This window comes from Sus scrofa, chromosome 14 (assembly GCF_000003025.6).
Source record: "Sus scrofa isolate TJ Tabasco breed Duroc chromosome 14, Sscrofa11.1, whole genome shotgun sequence".
Classification (NCBI taxonomy): domain Eukaryota; kingdom Metazoa; phylum Chordata; class Mammalia; order Artiodactyla; family Suidae; genus Sus; species Sus scrofa.
Genome location: NC_010456.5, coordinates 60,911,281 through 60,920,669, shown reverse-complemented (window position 1 = coordinate 60,920,669; position 9,389 = coordinate 60,911,281). Strand labels below are relative to the sequence as shown.

At 37.9% G+C, this 9,389-nt stretch overlaps 1 pseudogene; it reads left to right on the top strand.

The window, feature by feature from the left end:
* Positions 102-972, top strand: LOC110256605 (annotated as a pseudogene).

Here is a 9,389-nt window from a genome sequence, read left to right as displayed (position 1 = left end):
GCACTTAAATACTCAGACTTCAGCGAATACTTTTAAATATAATAATGGTGGAAAAACCTTAGGAAAAAAGACTGTAATAATCCCATATAGGGAAATTCACATCTGGGAGAAACTCTGTGAATATAATGGTCATGAGGAAAATTTCTGTGAGAAGTCCTCTCTGTGGAATCTACATGGAAATGAAACAATATGAAAGCAATCAAGTTGAAAATAATTGCAGCAGGATGTCACACTTCAGACTCAACTTCAGAAAAATCAGAGAGGAGAGAAGCTATTCAAATGTAATGAACGTGGGAAAACATTCAGTCACAGGTAAAACCTCACAGTGCATCAGAGGACACATACAGGGGAGAAGTCCTATGAATATATTGAATGTGGGAAATCCTTCCAACAGAAGTCAACCCCCATGGTCCATTAGAGGATTCATACAGGAGAGAAACCCTACAAATGCAGTGAATGTGGGAAGTCTTTTTACCAAAAGTCATCCCTCAATTAACATGAGAAAACTCACACAGGAGAAAAACGCTATGAATGTAATGAATATGGGAAAACTTTCTGCCAAAAGTCAGCTCTCATTCAACATTGGAGAACTCATACAGGAGAGAAACCCTTTCAGTGTAATGAATGTGGGAAACCTTTTCATATGAATTCAACTCTTACTAAACATCAGAGATGTCTTTCCTCACACAGGGGGAAAACCCTATGAGTGTAGTGAATGTGGGGAAAATTTCGTTCAGAAATCTACCCTCACTAATCATCTGAGAACTCACTCAGGGGAGAAACCTTATAAATGTGGTGAATGTAGAAAAACTTTTTGCCAGAAATCAACTCTTAATAATCATCAGAGAATTCACATAGGGCAGAAGCACTATGTGGCAGAAACTAGCTATGTTTTCCCCAATACTCATTTCTTTTTTTGTGTGGGTACACAACTAGTCAAGACTTTCTAGGCTTCCTTCCATCCAGATGCTCTGACTCAGAATGTGATCATAGTTGACATACATCATTTCCAAGTCTGTGAAAGACCTCATTTGGAATCTTTCCTACTTCCCACTTCTTTTCCTATCAAAGAGCAATAGAGATCATCTTCAGGACAACTTTAGAGCTAGTTATTAGTGATTCATGTAGGAAGAAACCAGGGCCTCTGAATGACTCCCTGAGCAGAGCTCTCCCTTCTGTACCATCACCTTTAAGTCTTTTGATGAACAAGAAATAAACTTGTATTGTGTTGAGCCATTACATGTTTAGGCCTATTTGTAGCCATAGCATATCCTAGCCAGCCCTTATCTCATGTACACTGTGAATCTAATGAAATTGTAAGAAACATCATATCTCAGAAAATTCAGTTAAAGGAGAAACCCCTGCCAGTGCATTTTAATAAAGCTTCATTAATAAGTCAGTCACTTTTTAAAGCAGATATTTACAATGGAAAACCCCTAAAATGAAATGAATGTAGGAAAAATTTTCACAAAGAAGCAACATTTTACTGAACATGTACTGAGAGGAGAATAAAACTTAGAATTTTTTTTTTCTCTGCCCATTGCATGCAGAAGTTCCCAAGCCAGGGATCAAACCCACACCACAGCAATAAAGGCACTGAGCCACAGCAGTGATGGCACTGAAGTCTCAACCACTAGGCCACCAGGGATCTCTGAATCCTTATAACCTTGAAAATTTTTCAAAATTTATGTATCAGAGAATACACAAAATAAAATAGTCAGTTTAGGAAATTTCGGGGGAATTTCCTGTTGTGTCTCAGTGGGTTAAGAATCTGACTAGTATCCATGAGGATGCAGGTTTGATCCCTGGCCTCACTCAGTGGGTTAAAGGATCAGGCATTGCTGTGAGCTGAGGTGTAGGTAGCAGATGTGGTTTTGATCTGGTGTGGCTGTGGTGTAGGTCAGCAGCTGCAGTTCTGATTCAATCCCTAGCCTGGGAACTTCTGCATGCCATGGGTGTGGCCTTAAAAAAAAAAGACAACATAAAAAAAAAAAAAGAAATTTCAGTGACTTCCCTAGTGGCCTACCAGGCTAAGGACCTGGCATTGTCACTGCTGTGACTTGGGTCACTATTTTGTCACAAGTTCAGCCCCAGTCTGGGTTTTCGTATGCTGTGGGTACAGCACAAAAAAAAAAAAAAAAAAAAAAAAAAAAAAAAGAAGAAGGAAGAGGAGGAGAAATTTGGGGATTCTTCATCTAGAAATAATCTAATTCTAGAAGCAAGGTTTTGGATGCAGTACCAAATACCTTATAGGTGACACAGCACAGTATGTCTACTTAAGTCATGTTCACCACAGAATGTGAGCCTTTAAAAAAAAGGCAAAAATGAGTATCAAAGTAGCAGCTTTAAAAGTATATGTGAGGTGTTCTCTTGTGGCTCTTTGGATTAAGGATCCAGCATTGTCACTGGAGCTGCTATGGCATGGGTTCATTCCCTGGCCCAGGAACTTCCACATACCACGGTTGCAGCCAAACAAAGAAAGCATGTGTGAATAACCTCTGAACAATGTCAGACTTATACATATGAGTATGCTCTAAGAATAGCTATTTTGTGTATGTTTGATTTTTGTTTTAGACCCCAAAATAATAATAGTGGAATGATGCACCCTTACCTAAATAACTTTTGTTAACTTATATCAGGTTTCCTATACTAAATACTATTGTTCTCTCATCATATATTTATACCATCATATATTTAAAATTTTATTGGATTTAGTAGACTTACAACATTGTGTTAGTTTCAGGTGTACCACAAAATGAATTAGTTATACATATAACCATTCCTTTTCAGATTATTTTCCCATATAGGTTATTACATAGTATTGAATAGATTCCCTGTGCTATATAGTAGGTCCTATCTATTTTACCTATCTATTTTATATATAGTAATGTGTACATGTCAACCCCCTAATTCATCCCTCCTCCTCCCAATGTTTACACTTTGGTAACCATAAGTTTTGTTCCAAAAGCTTTGAGTCTGTTTCTGTTTTGTAAATAAGTACTTTTCTATCATTCTTATTAGATTCCACATATTAGTGATCTCAAATGCTATCTGTCTTTCTCTGTCTGACTGACTTCTCTTAGTATGATAATTTCTAGGTCCATCCATGTTGCTGCAAATGGCATTATTTCATTCTTTTTTGTGGCTAAGTAATATTGCATTGTATACATGCATTCTTTATCCATTCCTCTGTTAAGTTGCTTCCATGTCTTGGCTATTGTAAATAGTGCTGCAGTCAACTTTGGAGTTCATGTATTTTTTTGAATTATGGCTATCTCTGGATATATGCCCAGGAGTGGGATTGTTGGATCAAATGATAGGTTATTTTTGTTTTTTGTTCTTGTTTTTGTTTTTTAGGGCATCCACAGCATATGGAAATTCCTAGGCTAGGGGTTGAATTGAGGCTGCAGCTGCTGGCCTACACCACAGCTCATGGAAATGCCAGATCCTTAACACACTGAATGAGGCCAGGGATCAAACCTCGTCCTCATGGATACTAGTCATTTTCATTACTGCTGAGCCACAGTGGGAACTCCATGGTAGTTCTATATTTTTGTCTTTTTAAGTCTGCACCCACAGCATATGGAGGTTCCCAGGCTAGGGGTCAAATCAGAGCTCTAGCTGCCAGCCTATGCCACAGCAACGTGGGATCTGAGCCATATCTTCGACCTAAACCATAGCTGATGGCAATGCCAGATCCTTAACTCACTGAGAAAGGCCAGGGATTGAACCTGCATCCTCATGGATGCTAGTCAGATGGGAACTCCTATATTTAGTTTTTGGAAGAACCTCTATACTGTTCTCCTTAGTAGTTGCACCAACTTACATTCTCTCCAGCAGCATAAGAGGGTTCCTTTTTCTTCACACCCTCTCCAGCATTTATTGCCTGTAGATTTTTTTGATGATGTCCATTCATTTTTTTTTTTTTGTCTTTTTAGGGCCACACCCACAGCATGTGGAGGTTCCCAGGCTAGGGGTCAAGTTGGAGCTACAGCTGCCAGCCTACACCACAGGCACAGCAATGAGGGATCCTTAACCCACTGAGCAAGGCCAGGGATCGAACCCACATCCTCATGGATACCAGTCAAGTTTGCTAACCTCCGGGCCATGATGGGAACTCCAATCATGGCCATTCTTATTGGTGTGAGGCTCATTATAGTTTTGATTTGCATTTCTCTAATAGTGATGTTCATTTTTTCTTGTGCTTTTGGCCATCTATCTGTCTTCTTTGGAGAAATGTCTCTTTAGATCTTCTGACCATTTTAAAATTGGGTTGTTTAATTTTTTTTGATATAGGTTGTTTGTATATTTTGAAGATTAATCCCTTGTTGGTCACTTTGTGTGCAAAGATTTTTCTCCCACTCTGTGGTGTTGTCTTTTAATTTTGTTTATGGTTTCCTTTGCTGTTCAAAAGCTTTTAATTTTAATCAGATCCTATTTGTTTTTTCTTCTTTCCTTCCTCCCTCCCTTCCTCTCTCCCTCTTTCTTTCTTCTTTCTTTCCTTCCTTCCTTTCTTCCTTTCTCTCCTTCTTCTTCTTTTTTGGCCACCCTGAGGCATATGGCGTTCCTAGGCCAGGAATCAGATCTGAGCCACAGTTGCAACCTAAGCTGCAGCTGGGGCAATGCCAGATCCTTAACCCACTGTGCTGGGCTGGGAACCAAACTTGTGTCCCAGCACTCCCAACACACTGCCAATCCCATTGTGCCACAGTGGGAACTTCTATTTTTTTTTTTTTTTGTCTTTTTGCCATTTCTTGGGCCACTCTTGCAGCATATGGAGGTTCCCAGGCTAGGGGTTGAATCGGAGCTACAGCTGCTGGCCTACGCCAGAGCCACAGCAACGCAGGATCCGAGCCACGTCTGCAACCTACACCACAGCTCATGGCAATGCCAGATCCTTAACCCACTGAGCAAGGCCAGGGATCAAACCCACAACCTTATGGTTCCTAGTCGGGTTTGTTAACCACTGACCCACAACAGGAACTCCCAGGAACTTCTATTTTTATTTTTATTTTCATTACTCTTGGAGGTGGATCAAGAACAATATTGCTGCGATTTATTCCAAATGGTGTTCTGCCTATGTTTTCCTCCAAGAGTGTGTTAGTATCCAGCCTTAGGTTTAGGTCTTTGAGTTCATTTTTGTGTATGGCATAAGAGAATGTTCTGATTTCATTCTATTACAAGTAGCTGTCCAGTTTCTCCAGAAATGGTTATTGAAGAGACTGCCTTTTCTCCATTGTATATTCTTGTTTCCTTTGTCACAGATTAATTGACTGTTAGTGTGTGGATTTATTTCTGGGCTTTCTATCCTGTTTCACTGATCTATATTTCTATTTTTGTCCCAGTACCATACTGTTTTGATGACTCTAGCTTTATAGTGTATTCTAAAGTCAGGGAGCCTGATTCCTCCAACTTGATTTGTCTTTCTCAAGAATGTTTTGGCTATTCAGGGTCTTTTGTGTTTCCATAGAAATTAAAAATTTTTCTTTTGTTCTAGTTCTGTGAAAAATGCCATTGGTAATTTTATATATATATGTATTTTTGCTTTAATGGCCATGCCTGTGGCATATGGAAGTTCCCAGAGTAAGGGTCGAGTTGGAGCTGCAGCTGCTGGCCTACATCACAGCTCACAGCAACACCAGATATTTAACCCACTAAACGAGGCCAGGGATTGAACCTTCATCCTCATGGATACTAGTCAGGCTCATTACCACTGAGCCACAATGAGAATGACAGCCATTGGTAACTTAATAGGGATTGCATTGAATCTGTAGATTGCTTTATGTAGTATAGTCATTTTGATGATATTGAGTCTTCCAATTCAAGAGCATGGTTATATCTTTCCATGTGTTTGTGTCATCTTCGCTTTCCTTCATGAGTGTCTTATAATTTTCATAGTACAAGTCTTTTGCTTCTCTAGGTATGTTTATTGTGAGGCATTTTATTCTCTTTGATGTGATAGTAAATGAGATTGTTTCCTTAATTTCTCTTTCTGATTTTTTGTTGTTAGTGTATAGACATGCAAGAGATTTCTGTGTATGAATTTTGTATCCTGAAACTTTAACAAATTCATTGATGAACTCTGTTAGTTTTCTAGTAGCTTATTTAGGATTTTCTGTGTATAGTGTAATGTCATCTGCAAACAGTAACAGTTTTAGTTCTTCTCTTCCAATTTGGATTCTTTTTATTTCTTTTTCTTCTTTGATTGTCATGGCTAGAATTTCCAAAACTATTTTGAATAACAGTGGTGAGAGCCGACATCCTCGTCTTGTTCCTGATCTTGTCCCTGCTTTCAGCTTCTCACCATTGAGAATGATGTTAGCTGTGGGTTTGTCATATATGACCTTTATTGCGTTGAGGTAGGGTCCCTCTAAGCCCACTTTCTGGAGAGTTTTTAATCAAAAATCTGTGTTGAATTTTCTCAAAAGCTTTTTATGCATCTATTACGATTATCACATGGTTTTTATTCTTTAATTTGTTAATGTGGTGTATTACACTGATTGATTTGTGGATACTGAAGGATCCTTGCATCCCTGGGATATGTCTTACTTGTACATGGTGTATGATCCTTTTAATCTATTGTTGGATTTGGCTTGCTAGTAATTTGTTGAGGGTTTTTCCATCTAGATTCATCAATGATATTGGATTGTAACTTTCCTTTTTTTGTGGTTTCTTTTTCTGGTTTTGGTAACAGGGTTATGGTGTCTCATAGAATGTGCTTGTGAGTGTTCCTTCTTCTGCAGTTTTTTGGAAGTTGCAGAAGGATGAATGTTAACTCTTCTGTAAATGTTTGATAGAACTCACCTGTGAAGCCATCTGTCCTTGGACTCTTGTTTATAGGAAGTTTTTATGTTACAGTTTCAATTTCAGTATTTGTGATTAGTCTGTTCATATTTTCTATTTCTTACAATCTTCATTCTTGGAAGTTTGTATCTTTGTAAGACTTTGTCCATTTCTTCTAGGTTGTCCTTTTTATTAGCATATAGTTGCTTGTAGCTGTCCCTGATGATTCTTCGTATTTCTGTGGTGTCAATTGTAATTTCTCATTTTTCTTTTCTAATTTTACTGATTTGAGCCCTCTCCCTTTTTTTCTTGACAAGTTTGGCTTCATCAGTTTGAACCACGACCTATCTATATTTGTGTTTAGTGTGGTAAAATGACACATTTTTCTTTCTAGAAGTAAGTGATATCTCATAGTTTTCTCAGATAAGCTGTTGTATTTCTGCCGCTTATCATTCCTGTGACCTGTGTAGTAATTTAACCTCTCCTCACTTGCAAAATGGAGATAATATTGCCTACCTCTCAGATACTGAATAGTTTGACTTGAAGTGTTCTTGTATAGCTAAAGGGATTTAAGTTCAGAACTTGAACATTAGGAATAAAATTGTCTATCACCCCATTGTAAGAAAGAAATTGGTATTTCTTAAGTTGATGCAGTATGACTCTTTTTAGAACTTTCCATTTTGTCATGTTTGTCTTCTCTTAAAATATATGAAACAAATGTGTTTAAGTTCAGCTGATCAATTGACCCCTTTCTGTTATTGCTTCATTAAATATGGTCCAAATTTATCTTTTCCCAAATGAATGGCCATTGATCTTTCACTGTTTGCTTTATTCATGCCTATTTTTAAGCCCCCTTTTAAATTGTATAGAGAATTACCCTTTGAAGTGGCTACTGCATTGTTAATCTCTGCATTCCTGTCCACATTATTCTGCTGATGCATAACTCATATGGGCCAATTATAGGATGCCACCCTACTAATCCCATATTGGAAACTTCATTAATGAGTATTTGACCAAAGTTGAGCCAATTAGAGCCTTTCCCAGGACTTTTCTAATTGGAAGTATTTTTATTCCAGTCAGTTGATGACCCTGGAACTGTATCAAAACGCATTTGCAATACAAGAAAATAATATGTAGAGATATGCAGAAAAGTAAAGAGAAGCTTGATAATGAAGAAGCTCAAGCAGTATGCCAGCTAAGAAGACTATATATATATATATATATATATATATATATATATATATCAAAGTTATCCTTTGGGTATGAAGGCAAAATAAAGGCTTTTCCAGACAACACAAGCTGAAGAAGTTCATCACTTCTGTATCTGCTTTGTAAGAAAAGCTGGAAGGAGTCCTTCAAGTTGAAATGAAAAGATGCCAATCAACAACATGAAAACATATGAAAGTACACAAGTACTTTCACTGGTAAAGGTGAAAATAGTCTTAAACCATAACTATGTATAAGGATTGAATATCAACCACTCAACTATTTGCAGCAACATAGGGCCGGGGTTATCGTAAATGAAGTAAATCAGACAGAGAAAGACAGATATCATATGGTATCACTTATATGTGGAATTTAAATGATACGTATGAACTTATTTACAAAACAGAAACAGACTCACAGATTTTGAAAAGAAATATATGGTTACCAAATGGAAGGGTGGTGGGGGAGGGGTGGTTAGGGGTATGGGATTGGAAAATTCACACTTTTATATGAGAAATGGAAGGTTAATAGGGACTTACTGTATAGCACAGGGAAATCTACTCAAAATTCTGTGATAACCTATGTGGGAATGTGTGTGTGTATACATATATGGCTGAATCACTTTGCTGTACAGTGGAAATTAACACAACATTGTAAATCAACTATACTTCAATATAACTTTTAAAAAGATAAAGGAAAAGAGTAGTCAAAATAACTACCCACTGTAAAACTACATTCTATGTGGATTTTGTATGTGTGTGTGTGTATGTGTGAGAGAGTGTGTGCATCCCATGTTTAAAAGGAACATGGGAGTTCCCGTTGTGGTTCGGTGGAAATGAATCTGACTGGGAACCATGACGTTGTGGGTTTGATCCCTGCCTTTCTCAGTGGGTTAAGGATCCAGCATTGCCGTGAGCTGTGGTGTAGGTGGCAGATGCTGCTTGAATCCTTCATTGCTGTGGCCCTGGCATAAGCCGGCGGCTACAGCTCCAATTAGACCCCTAGCCTGGGAACCTCATATACCACTGGTGTGGACCTAAAAAGGCAGAAAAGACAAAAACATAAATAAATAAATAAAAAGAACATGAATGTGAAGCTTTTTTTTTTTTTTTTTTTTTTTGGCTGTGCCCATGGCATATGCAAGTTCCATGGATTGAACTGATGCTATAGCAGTGACAGCACTGGATCCTTAAATGCTAGGCCACCAGGGAAGTCTGAATGTGCAGCATTTTATGTGAGCACATAGGCATATATTATTTGATAGGACACATGAAGTCCTTAATTAGGTACAACATATTATAAATAAGGAAACAGTGATTTTAAGAGGATATATTTATAAATTTGAGCATGTGATTTTTTTCCCCATCTCAGTGAATACTTCTGGGTGCCCAAGCCAGAAC